Source organism: Trachurus japonicus, chromosome 11 (assembly GCF_045865225.1).
Source record: "Trachurus japonicus isolate A0001 chromosome 11, Traja_1.0".
NCBI lineage: Eukaryota > Metazoa > Chordata > Actinopteri > Carangiformes > Carangidae > Trachurus > Trachurus japonicus.
The window spans coordinates 11,396,066-11,410,882 of NC_140917.1; positions in this window are offsets into that span (position 1 = coordinate 11,396,066).

The window sequence follows — 14,817 nt, forward strand, 5'->3', positions numbered from 1 at the left end:
ATCTGGCCTCTGCTCACTTCAGGTGCTCTCGCTGGTCGGTGGCAGTGCTCTCGACGATGATTGGTCAGGCAGAGGTGGCATCACGTGACAACGAGGGCACCTATAACAAAGACAACAGCGGCGATTAGGTTACGGCAGCATATTCGGTACTTGCAGGTCAATTGTTGTCCCTGTTTCTTTTGTATTCAGGGCAGAAGGCTTTTCAGAGGAAGCGTGTGATAATGATACTTTCACAATAAAAGCCTTAACCAACCACCGGTTTGACCAGCTGTTTCTCTTTTCTGAATGGTCACATATAGTATACTCTTGAACAGATGAGTGTTGACAGTATAACAGATGCAGATGTGTTTATATTACAGCGGGTTTCATGCATGCAGTCCAACACATACGGTGCACACATGGTCATAAATAAATACTGGGCTGCACACGGACGCAGCCAGATGACACTCACAGCTGGAACTGTCTATTATGAAGCTGAAGTCAGAAGAGTCTGTGATGACATGAGATGAAGAGAGACTGATCTGGTGCAGAGACATCCCAATTATGTAAATGTTAATAAAATATGCAGTTTTTAAAAGGTTATATTTTTATCCTAATTCATCTAATTCATCAAACTATAGTGTATTCTGCTAAGATAACATTTTCTATGAACTTTTGTAGGTAAGTGTACACTTTTACTATGTTATTTGCGAAAGTTTATTAAGCCATAGAGCAGTTTGGTGAATATATCTTTCAGCTGTCAGCAGATTGTTGAACATCAAGACAACATTAAAACCAGATTCAGATGTGAAATAAACTGCCTGCAGTCACTCTTGTTTAAACCCTCTTCTAACTTTTTTCTGCCTAGGTGTGAGTACATTAGGTCTTCACAACAAGTCTGGATGAATTTAGTGTCAAACAAGATCACTTTTGCAGACTAAGTAAGTGGTCAAACAGTCACATCAAATGTAAAAACCACAATGTGTCATTCTCACACTTGATCATACAACATACAGTGTGTTAATTGCTGCTGGGTGAACTTTATTTCCTCTGGACGAAGCCAGGCTTCATGTTTAACCAAAGCTAAACAGCTGCTGGTTATACAGTGACATTTACTCATTTGACTCATTATTTTCTTTCTATGATGGGAAACTTCCAAGTGAGCAACATCATTAAAGCCTTGTGGGAGGAGACCTTGAAGTACTACATCTAGTATATCATCAAATATTATATTCTAACAACCTAAAAGGTGATTTTGATATTGTGTGTTGAGGTTTAAAGTTGATGTTCCATGATCTATGTGGATGTGTCTGAGAGACAGGCTGAGATTGTTCTGTGAAAGCTTGGCTGCAGCTTTATTTTCACGGTATAGTATATGCAGAACATCTGACTCAAACTCAAAGTGAGGAAATTATCTGTGCCATTAATGAATCCGAGTGCGTTTCCGCTGCTCTCTATAGAGATCCATCTCTGACCCACAAATCATTTGAATAAAACAGATTATTCATGAATTACTCACATTAATGACAAGAATCTCTGCTGCTTCTTTGAGCAGCTGTTGGTTTTCATTAGCTGCCAAATGATGGATCATTTATGAACAGTATAAGCTCAACATATGGTGTGTTGAGCCTGAACCTGCCTTTCAAACTGGTGCCAGTGCAGAGCTGAAGTGTAAACACTGCAGAACTTTAAAACATATGTCTCTTATATGTCATCTATAGATGCTAAGGTGTGTTTCTTCATACGCTGCAGTAGATGAGAACATCCCTCCAACAACTACACAAGAAACCAAACTTGTTGCAGGTTTAGTTTCCTCCTCAGAGCTGATGAGGACACTCAGATAACTACACAAGTCTCTATTCTGTTCCTGTCGACACACTTCAAACTACTGTGAAACATGAAACACACACACAGCAGATGGAAATGTTAGTTTCATATGAGTTTCTGCTCTGCTGCTGCTGCTGCTGCTCACGTTTCACATGTATAAGACAACACACGGCTTTTATTCCTGCACTCTGGGAGTAAAAATAACTGGCACCATCCACTCAGCTTTACTTGGTGTGTGTATATGTGTGTATGTGTGTGTGTGTGTGTGTGTGTGTGTTGGCCCTGACCTCGTTGTTTCAAACCTTTTGAGATAAAATGTGAGCACTGCACCATCTCAGTTACATCACTCATTACAGGGTAAGTGTATGTGTGTGTGTGTGTGTGTGTCTAATTTAGGTTACTGCCAGAAATCAATGCAGGGAATTAAATATACATTTTACAACACACAAGACTTCACTGTGTGTGTGTATATGAGCACATCTCTACCACATACACACATAGTGGTGCACAGTGTGTACCATGGTGAAGTCCACCTTCAAATTCTGTGTGTGCATATTCTCACACTCATACCGTATACAAATAGAATTACTAAAGTTTATTTGTACACAAACACATTCTACATCTACTAACAGCGATTTAGTCAGTGGTTTAATTACACATTTAAATTATAATGTAGTTATGTATACTGTTCTGAGTGTTAATTAAATGTCAGTATTTGTTCAACCTTCTCATATGAGGACGTATTTTATATTAACACAGCTGTGTTTTTATTATGTCCCTGTTCGCCTCCACTGGTGTGTGTCCACAGGAGGAGTCAGAGCTGTTAACAGATGCATTAATAAACACTTAGACCTCATTACAAATGCATTATGTTAGAAACCAACCAAACTGTCATTAAAATAGACAGCGGAGGATTAAATGTAATGTGATAAAGCATAAAAGAGTAATTAAGTTAAGGGTCAACCAGCCAATAAAGATGGTTTGAAGAAATAAAGACAGATAATGACTGAAAAGACAGAGACCTGATTGGTTTCTGGTTCGATATCTGACACTATAATGCAGAGTGGGATGTTAAGATTTCATCAAGTGCAATAATAATAATGAAAATAATGATATATTGAGTGGAAAATATCTGACATTATTGATTAATTGAGTCAAATGCTGAATTTGTGATGTTTGGTTCTTTGTGTTATTTCATGAAATGCAATTTTAAATCATTCATGTGGACATTTGATGAACATTATTCATCCAGTGTCATATTTTATACACTATGCACACTTTGACTCAAGTTCATTTACCCACGCTGCAGTTAGACCTGACAGATACAGAGCTGATCTGAGTGTTAAGACTTCCTCCTTTATCTTTTGGATAAAGTAACTGCACTTAGCAAACACTTATGTTATAAGTAAAGTCTGTGGTTAGAAACAACTGCTGAAACTGGCTGCAGCTTCCTGTTGGAGGAGCTCAGGTAAACACAGGCGGAGACTGAATGAATCTGAAATATCATCTGAGTCCACACATGGATAATCAGCTCACAGAAGTCACAGCAATGTGTTTTTCTGCTTTTAGTTGAAAGTCTTGCATCTGTGTTGCAGTATGTGGTAATTTGTAGTGGTTTCTGCAGGAGTCTGTAACTTAACACTATGAGACTTTACTATGAGAAATACACATGTGTTTTTATACATATATGTATGTGTTATCAATTTCCCATTAACTCCAAACATGTCTATCTTTACATTCTGAGTCAGACTTCAAAAACTCCCTGTGTATAATATCAGCATAAGGTTTTAGGACGGATATATAATTATATAACATGTATGTCAGCAAAATAAGCATTCATACTGTACATTAACATCAGATTATACATTTCTCAGGTATCTGATAATTGATGGGGTTTTTTCTATATTGCTAAAATCCAAATTCTGATGACAATCTTGTGTCTGAGTGGTTGTGATTGGTCCACAGAGGCTGATGTGTGAGGTAAACAAGTTAATAATTAATCCCTGCAATGAATAATACAAACACGCTCCGTCTTCATTTGTCAGCTGCCGGAAAACAAAGTCATACTTCATTCTCTGTCTGGTGCAAACTGCTTTTAAAAGGGAGGATTCACATTTCAAACTAGAGTGAGGTTTCCTTGAAGTTCAGCTGCTCCTCATTCTCAGCCTCATTTCTCCACCAGAGTCGAACTGGGGCCCTGAGTCCCTTCTGTTGGATCACGATGAGTCAAAATGTACATATAAAAAGCAAACTGACCTGTTTAACAGCTGCAGTCATGTAGAAGTTGTGATTAACATGTACAGAACATTTTGATGACATGATCTGGTTTTAGAAAATCTCATAATGTAGTCACTGTGACCTTTAAATTTTAAGATGTAATTTATCACCTATTGAAAACAGACAGGCAGGGACCTTATTTAATCAAAAAACAGAACGCTTTAATTAATATCTCATCTGATATGTTTTATTTAGTATTTGTATTTCTTTTGATTTAATTGATTGTTTTAACCACCCCTTCCTTTTTCCCCAATGATCACTTCTCAACTTTCCTAATGAAAGTGATAAAAAAGGTTATTTAATAATCTATTTTGTTCATAACATATAATAAAGTTACTAAATTGTGTCATTTGCTGTATCCGACTGAGCTGAACTTCTGCTCCTGTCAAAACAGGATAAAATACCTAAGACTGAGAGTTTTATTTCTTCATCCATTAAGTCATGATAATTTCACAATGACATACTACTGTTAGCAGGTATAATGTTTCCTATTCTAATCATCTTATAGTGTTTAGAATTCAACATAAAGCTGATGGATGTTATTTGTTCCACCTGTATTTGACGATAAAATAACTTGACGTCTAAATATCACAGCTGATGTTGAGATATTTCTAGAGCAGAGAGGTGAACTAACAGATTGTCTTCAGAGACAATGGATGGGTCACTAGATGACCACAAAGACCCATCAAAACAGACCCAAACCACACAGTGGTAAAGAGGTTCAAAGGGATGAGGTTAATTGTTGTCTAGTTGTGTCGAGTTTGGCGTTCATGGGACTTCCCTTGAGTGTTTCAAAGTTGCTTCCCAAACTTTTCGTCTCGTTACATTAAAGAGCAACACAAACGTCCCTGATGCGCCTGCTGTTCACTCGTCAGCTGTTTGACCTTTCTTTAAACTCCGCCAGCTTCCTGATGACGCTTTGAAAACTGAAATCAAAGTGCTGATTGTCGGAGTTCCTTTCAGCCTGACACATGCCGCTAATTGGCATTCAGGTTAACATGGCTCCCCCGTGTCACTGCCTCTGTGCTGTCATCTCACTTCATCGAAGTTGAAGTGGTTTTTATGAATTTGTTCACCTGCTCCTGTACTTCACTTCACCTTCCACCGCTCCAGGCGGTTAGACAGGCCGATCTGCTGCAGCGGTCAGTTTTCATAAAGTTTCAAATTCCTTCAGAGAACTTTTTCTTTCATCACTGGCTCTTTTAAAAATCAGCTTTCAGCTCTTTGACTTTACTCTCTCAGGAAAACAGCAGCTGGTCACCAGCTGACCAGAGGGGACCTGGGCGGCTGAAGTCTTCCTCAAATGGGATACTTGTGCCAATATAAAGCCTGGATGTGTCCCAGTGGAGCACAGACATATGCTGGTTAAATAAAAATGGAAGTTTCTTTTGCAGACAGGCAGGTCTGCAACTGAACAGGAAGGAAGGCATTTTATGTACAATCCCACGTGTCATAAAAATGAACACACCTGAGGAGCATTTACAAAGAACCAAGTCTTTAAATTCCTTTGATGTTCTTTCATCTAAAAATCAACATTAATCAAAGCAAAGATCTGAACATTGGCTATATTCGTTTAAGTAGAAACATCTACTACATGACAAGAAGCTACTTCAAAAACAACAAATCATGGTGAATTACATCAAATTTGGACTGAAAGGAGTTTGATTGAAGAGTAGGAAACTAAGAGAAAAAAAGATAAATGAAAGAAGCTGAACTGTTTTCAACATTTGTCCATAAGCACAATACATAAGCTGAGGTGTCACTGGACAGAATACGTGTCAATAAGAACATACCTAAGAACAAACATGAAATGACTGAAATGTCTTTATTTCTTAATAATGAAGACAAAAATGATTAAAAACAATGTTAAAACTTATTCAAAGAACATTTACAGAAATAGTATCAGTAAAAAAGGTAGGTGTAGTAAAGCAAAAGCTTTTTTATCCTGATTAAACTGGAACTATGCAAGATTTTTACCTTAATCAAACAGCTTCAGAGTAATTTTTATGGTTAAATGACATGTTATGGGGAGAATGGAGGCTCTCTGCCTTCCACCTAGCGTTTCTAGGCCGACAACCAACCTTGTAAGATCAGCGCTTCCGACCCGATGTCCCAGCTCTCTTTTTGGCAGCACCATGACACAAACACGCCCTGTCATCTGTAATCTGTTGTTTATGATGGATAAGACTACACAAATATACACATCGTAAAACGTAAATGATTAATAACATTATCCACCCCTCCATGGATTGCCTTCTTGCCGACTTGTGTGCCCCTTTAAATCAATCTTTTTTTGATTATTTACCAAACAGTATCTGGTCCTATGGGGGTCCCTCAGATGGAGTATAGGTCAGTTAAACAGCATGTAAACTCATGTGGGGTCTAAATGCACATCCCTTTATCTACAAGTTGCCTTTAGAAAAGATAATTAAGAAACATGTCATTGGTCGCCACTATGCTGATGACACTCTACTCCATTACTCCAACCCTAAAACTAAACCAACAGGAAACTGCTTCCAATGGCCCTTCCAGGATATAAAAGAAGCTGGAGGTTCAAAATTATGAGCTGAACTTGTCGCCCTGTCTACACAATAAGCCCTATAGCCAGTGAAAACCTTGGTGTGACCTCTTAGTTTGAAATGCAGCAGTAACATTCAGTTTCTTTCAACCTTCCTCTATCACCAAAGTAAAAACCTTCCTCTCATTCAGTGACTCAGTAGAAAAAAAGTTTTCCACTCTCTCATATCCTCTGGGCTCGACTATGTGACTGTCTGTATATTGGAACCAGTCAGTCATGCTTGTCTCGCCTGCAACTGGTCCAAAATGGAGAGAGATCACATTACTCCCATCCTGGCTTCCATCCATTGGCTCAGTGTGCCCATGCCAATCACATCCATTGACTCTTTCCAATCTCGGCTTAAAACCTATTTATTCTCATTAGCAAAGATCAGCTGTCTTCTTTGTTTTGTTTGCGTTTGGTTTTTGTTGTTTTGTTGATGTTTGATTTTCCGTGATGATTGTATGTTTTCTTGATCTCATGCAGTACTATGGTCAGCTGTTTGCTGTATGAATAAATCTGAATTGGACAGAATTGTGACTTTCGTTGGGTATTTTCTGTTGTTGTTATAATTCTTATTTGTAATGGATGCCTCTTAAATGTCACAAAAGAAACTGTGCAAACCGCTGTTTAATATTCAGCACATTATGGAGCTCTCACTGCATCCGAGCCACGCTCCAAAAATCTATTTCTATTCACCCGTCTGTCTCTGTTCATCCGTCATTATCCATCATTTTATTGTCAGCAACTTTTTGCAGAAGTGAGTTTCTTCTGCACACAAAGAGGAAGAAAGAAATCTCATTCTCCTCAGCAGTGAGTCAGGACCAAACTCCGCTCCCTTCTTCTTCTCATATGCTTCTATTTCTGACTCCATCGCTTTCTGCAGAGACACAATGAAAAGTGACTCATGTATGATTCACAGCGGCGGTGATCGAGGTGTTTGCTGGTGAGCAGCGCCGTGTTTGTCCTGGAACACAAACAGCGTTGGAGTGCATCCTGGGAAAATAAAACACACGTTTGCTGTCGAGGGTCTGTGTTGATGTTTGTTCTGTTTGAATGTGAGTGTGCATGTGTGTGTGTGTGTGTGTGTGTATGAGCGGCTTATTAAAGATTCCTGCAGCGTGAGGGAAAAATCACACACAAGCTGCAAATCGGCTTCTTAAATCTGCTGCTGTTGTTCTTTGTTTATCACCTTTTAACTGCATGAATATTTTAGTCGTCCTACATTTTTCCGTCTGAATGTAAACATTTGAAAAGACCATCACAGGATTCAAACTGCTGCGGCTTTTTATCGACACACTGATCTCTAATGTCTGTGGGGATAAAGAGTTCAAGGATTCAATGACAGTGTTATAGTTATGCCTTACTTGAGTTTCTAGAAGAACAGAAACTTTGTTGAGGAGACAGTAACAAGTGAAACCAAAGAGTTTATTAATCTTTCATTTACTCCACATAGAGACACAGACAGGTTTGTCCAAAAGTTATTTATTTTCACAAAAACTGAAAAATCCACTGGATGAAGAAAAATAAATGAAACATCAAAACCCGTGTTGTCATGATTTATTCACATCAACACAACTAGTGTGTTTGAGTCAAATACTCTTAGGCAACTTGCTGCCTAACACTAGGTTTATAAAGTATTCAGACTGCTTGACTTTATTGTGTTGTAGATATAAGTTTAAATTGGTAAAATCACAGCTATGTGATAAATAATCTATTGTGACATTGTTTTCTCTTTTGTTTTGTTTTTTGTTTTACAAATCTGAAGATTAATTTTCACTACTAGAGTAACTACAAGACTGTGAAGAGTATACTATATAGACACAAATCGTATCATTACATGTGTCTATATAAATTGTGTTGTTCTTTTAAAGCCAAATTATTCATAGAAAGAAAAACAACACAGGAGCGTCCCTGTGGCTTGTGAATATGTTTTAAAGGACCATGCAGTTGTAATTGTGAATGGATTCTATTTACTACAAACACAATTTTCTGTGTCACATGTGTTCACAGTGACATGTATATTCATATCATCACTGGGGGGAAGAGTTGAAGTGAGGTGCTGAAAGGAAATCTAAGAGTCAACTGACATGTAAACACAAAACTGAGCAGAGGGGTGACAGCACAGGTAAAAGAGAAGAACTAAAAAGAGTGGAAGTGGATCAGGTGTTGTAATTTTAAGAAAGAGAGAAATGCAACAAATCACAATGAGTTACAGTTGAGATGAACCTTGGAAATGTTAAATTGCCAGTGGAGGAGCAGAGAGGAGCCAAAGTGTCACTGAAGCTGAAAAGACCAGAGCAGAAGTGAGATGAGGTCAGGTGATAGGAGGAAATAAAACCGTGTTAAAATGGAAATGAGATGGATGAGGAAGTAAAGAAAATGGGAATAAAGTAAACAAAAACAAATGCATGTTTCAATGTTGAGAATATTAATCTTTATCATTTACATTTATATTGTTTTGTGTGTTCACAATGCAGAAAAACTTTTCCCTGGATTATGAGTCAATATAAATATTACTGTATATGTATTTGTTTATATCCATCTGTGGTAAATGAATCAAGTTTCTACTTATGTTTAAGTCTCGAACGGAACTGTGTGTGTGTGTGTGGGCAGGTCCTGGCCATACCTGATGTTTTCCACCTTCACACACACTCAATTATTCAGCAGTGTATTGTTGGGTTCAGCTACAGTGGAGCGGCTGTCATAGACCACTGAGTGTGTGTGTGTGTTTGCTGATGGCGTGGGATTTAAAAACAAGCAAAAAGTTTTTATTTGACAGGAATTTAAAGCAACTTTAGGAACTTGAGAGGCTGTGTATACACACACACACACACACACACACACACACACACACACAGAGAAACACAGACTGTTGTAAATAGCTGAACAGCAAGAAAAACCTCATCAAAATAAAATGTTCTGAGATTTCACCGGAGCCGTAGATTTTTCCTCGCTGGATGGAGTTTGTCTGGGACAGGAATATCTGAAGGTGGTGTGAATTAAATCATAACAGCCACTGAGCTTATACATTTCAACATTACAGCTCAACTTCCTCCAATCATGAAGCCAGTGTTGTATTGTTAGAAAGCTCCAGAAACAGAGATTTGATCTTGAGCTGAGATGGCTTCATAAATTTTTCTTCCACGGGAAAAATTTGCTTTGATTCGGATACTACGCTTACTGTTTCCTCCTGCTTCTAGTGATTGTACTTAGAAAATTTACAAAAAAAAAAAAAACACTTTCAAAATGCAGCATGTCTGCAGGTGATTCATTCAATTTCAATTTCTATAAATGATGATCCTACAAAGAATAAAGTACGGAGAGGAGGTAAGGACTGACCTGACACGCACAAGAATCACTGCATCTTTATTTAGGCACATTAATAATCCCTATGTTTGTTAGTGTAGTTGTTTACAGGAAGTCAGACATCAGCTACCTCAGTGTTCCTGTCAGAGTTCAGGCTGTAAACAAAAGCAGATAAAAGAGGAGATGTATGAATAAACCAGAGGACAGAGGAAGAACCGGTCTGGATCAGTGGAATCATTTCGCTGTTCCAGACGCTCCATGTTTTATAAAGTGTCTCACAAACAGATGGAGAGTTTAGCACAACAAATATCTGCATAAAGACGATTAAAGCTGCAGTTTAGCTTCACATCGACTCTTTGTTTTCCTGGCAGCGTTGATGCTTTATGACACTTTTCCATCTCTGCAGCTCGGGACAAGATGAAAAGAAACTGTTATGATAAATGACAATAAAACAGTCTTTTTTCTTTACAAGAAAACACAAGACTATAGGGATAAATCAGGTAGGACAGGTCTGGGACGTGAAATGGCATGACTGCAAATAGGATGCACTGAAAACAAGGCTTAATACTAAGACACAACTACAGTTCTACATATCAAACTGAAGGATATGGAAATGAATCTGAAGGCCCCGCCCACTTTTTGAGGTAATGCAGCAGCTAAATGTTGATGTAAATTCCTCCTTATGGTGCATGTCAAATTATTTTGAAGCCAATAGGAAGAGTCCAACATCTGGCAAACCAATTGTTAACTCTATCACTCAGTCAGTCAGTCACAGACATTTGGGTTTATCAGGCTACAGCCCCATTAATAATCCACACACTGTTACCGTTGATTATTCCTCATAATTATACAAGCTTTATATGAGTCAGACATGAACTGTCCTCACACTCAGTTTGTTCATTATCTGACAAATAGCACACATTATCCTGAAGACTTAAACTCTTAGATTATGAATTCGCAATTCAACCAGTTCAACTGTCTCTCTGCAGGTGCACCACTGTTTTATCTCCTTCCATTCAGGTCCCTTCACATTAACACCTGCACCTCTCTGCAACAAGCGAGACTATGGCACTGGACCAGTGAATAACCAGCTTTGTGACACTGGTTTTCCACCTTCATGCTGCAGGTCCCTGGTGTGAGGCAGCACGTCGTTCCAGCTTCACATGCTACAACATCAGGTTACATAATGTGTGTGTGTGTGTGTTGCTGCAGTCTTTTGTAATTGTTGCCATGCTACAGTGTCAGGTGAACAGTTTTCTTTTTTAGGTGTCAGTTGTTGTCGTGTCACATTTTCAGGTTTCAGGAAACGACTACGACTGAGGAGAAGCAGAAAGTCAAAACCTTTTTTCTTTTTCTTCAACTGATGATCACCAGAATAAAACGAAGAACCTTAACCATAATATCCTAATTTACAAATACCATCAGAGGGGAGGAAGACACAAGAGAAAAATGTGTATGGAGAGAATATCTGAAACGTATTGGACATTGTAAATTATGGTTATTATGACTGTGTTTGAAATTAGTTTGAATCATTTTCTGTAAAACTGAGTATTCCTACTGTATGATTCACTGCTGTTGCCATTGGTAATTTAAGTTTTGTCATTATTTCACATGAGTTAAAATGAAAAATGTGTGTTTCATTTATCTATGAAAAACATGCTAAGAGGAGATTATTCAACCTTTTTGGGAATTATTTTCATTGTGACATTCATTTTCAATGGTTTCTGACACAGTAAAACAAAGTGACATTATATCACTAATTACATTTCATTTCAATAATGTCTTTTAATTGAAGTGTCAAAGCAATTAAAAAATAAACAAAGGTTTTATTTATGGCATTCGACAAATGGAAGGTGTTTTTTTTTTAAGAACAACTTCTTATTCATGCTAAAACATTGCACGGACCGACCTGATGGGGGCGTCACTAGCCTGTCTTGATCACCAGAGGATAAACCCGTCAGGTCAAACTCTTGACGTCTGACTCTGAGATAAATCGCCCGGTTATTGTGGCTGTAATGAAGCTTTCGGCCTGTAGGTGGCGCTTAATGGGTTTACATTATCTACATTCTGCTGGTGTTTCTTTGTATTAATGGTGTTTCTCTGTAAAATGCTGACTCGGCAGGTCAGCAGCGGGTGTCCAGCCAGACAAACAACCAGCTCATTTTCAAAGTAATTAGCTCGTAACGAACTGATGGGGTCGTTAACAAGGCTGAGGAGGATAAACAGCTCCAGTCTGGAGGCTCAGTGTGAAGACATTAATGCTTTTCTACACTTCATTAAATCGTCAATAAGTTACTTTAGGAGTTTAATGCAAGTTAAAACTGAATCACAGTCCCAACAAACCCTTAATATGATTTCTCTGATGCAACTTTACCACCTGGTGATTGATTATAAATTAAAAACTTTAATTAGAGGATTTACAACAACAAACCACTGAGTTCTCTCCTATAAATCTCCTTCCTCAATGAGATGTCACTTCTTCACCTTTGAGTCACACACCATTGTGCCACAACAGATTATTCCACCACTAAATATAGTCGCCAACAAAGTCACAATTTCCTGTTTATTTGATCAATTAAAAGTAACATGAAAATAGTTCGAGCTTACGTGGGATTTGTTGGGAGTAAAAGGTCGACCTGAGTCAGTCACAAAAATAGTTTAACTTAAGGTCCTTACTTTCTTTTTGTGGAGCTTTCACTCACATCCTATTTACTCAGCTGCTCAGTTTGGTGCAGCTTTGATGACTGTAGAAAAGCTGATACTGTACTGACTTCACCTTCAGAAACTGCTAGAGTTGAAACCTGCTGCAGCACAAGCTTGTATGTGTGTATTAGTGTGTGTGTGTGTGTGTGTATGCTTGTCTTGTATACTGTATCTATCTTTGTGAGGACCATGAGTTTGTGACTTCACGACATCTTAGCTGTTTAAAGGGCTCAGACCTGGTTAAGTGTTTAGGTTGAAAACGGGTTCAAGGTTAGAGTTGGGGTTTTTATATGTAGCTGCGATGGTCCCAGTCATGGTAAAAGGCCAGATACTGTAATGCATGACATCAACCAACGTCCTCACAAAGATGGAAGAACAAAATGTCTGTGTGTGTGTTTGTGTGTTTGCAGGGGATCACAGGAAAAACAATGCTAACCATCTGGACACAGCACAGTGTTCACACACTCTCACACCTCCAGGCCTTGCAGGGCAAAAGAGTGTAAAAACCACAGTGTGTTTTTCAGTGTTAGAAACAGATGGAGTGGAGGTCTGCATCCTCTCCTCCATACACCCACTGTATGAACAATAACTGGAGACACAGTGACTGGAACCTGAAGCTCATTCACCTCATCTCACACACCAGCCCAGCTCAAAGACAAACACAATCCCTGCTTCTTACTCATGTTTACAATTGTCCCTACACCTGTTGCTTTTTGATTAGCTTCCTTTCTACTGTGGCACGTTCACTGTTCACCAATCATGGGGTTAAAAATAGTGGAGGAAAGGTTTTTTCTGTGCAGTCTTTTGATGCGTTCAGGCTCCGTCTCTTTGTTTTGTCTGTTTTCTGAGTATGAAAACACAACAGTTTCCACAACACTGAATATTCAAAAAGGCAGACTGATCTGTTTTGACCTGCCAAGGCATCAGTTGGTCCTGATGATGATTCATTTTATGTTTTTAGAGAACAACATTTCATAACGAATGCAGCAGTTTGCTTTGACAATGTGTGTGGATTTTTGTGATTGCAAGTTGTTTGTCTTTTTTCTATTTGTGAAAATGAGCCGTTGCCTTCACAAAACACGTGTAAACTACAGAGGAAGACTGTGAAGATGTGGAAGCAGCCTCCTACTGACTGCTCTATTTGCGGCAGCTCAACGCCCAGATCGTTCTCCTTCCTGCTTCACGGGTAGGAGGAGAGGAACAAACAGGTGGGAGCTTCATTCAAATGAGGTGGTGATATTTGGTTGGAGAGAGAACACGGTATAAAACCACATCAGGCTGATGGGAGGAAACACAATGAATGTGGTTTGAACGGATACAGGTGGAAACACCCACACAGGATCTAACTGCTCTGGACACTGATGATTAAAATGAGTCAACCTGCAGAGATGCAGCAGGAGCTCTGATTGGCCTGAAGTGTTGGCAGGCCAATCAGAGCATCTCCTGCTGCTTTGTGAGTTGGCCTTCATTTGTCTTAATTTTATTCACAGTTCTGATTTCCTTTAGAGATTAATTGAAGTGGGTGAGACAGAAGTTGAAGTGAAGTTATAGTTAAGAGCTTCTTTTATTTCAAAATTGGTTTTGTGATTGAATTATTATTTATTGTTTGAAGACAAAATGAGGAAGTTAATCATTGTTTTGATTATTTTGTTGTCTTTTTATGCATAGATGCATCAAACTAATTCAATACAGTGGATTAATTGATGAAGTGATGGCGATGAAAGAGAATCTAGCACCAGACTTTTGATTAACGCATCCACATGTTAGCTTAGCATTAGCATTTCACTCTCATTAATTAAGTTGTGATTTTGAGCACAGTGTTGATCCCATGAAGCACCCCCCGCTCTCTTTCTCTATAATGAGAACAGATGGAAACCATCTGAGGAGGATGATTGGAGGTCATAGATTTGCTACCCTGGTAACAGTCTCTCAGGTAACAGTATCGCTACCTCCTCCCCTCCCTCCCCCTCCATCCTCATTTTCTTTTTAGTCCTCCCCACAATTTTCTTTCCTCCATTCTCATGAATATCTTCCATCCTCATATTTCCATTCCCCCTCATCCTTTTTCTGCCCTCTTTCTTTCTCTAATTCCTTCTTTCGTCTTATACTTGTCCTCTCTGCCTTCCTTCCCCCCTCTCATCCTCCTCTCCTTTATTTTCTCCATA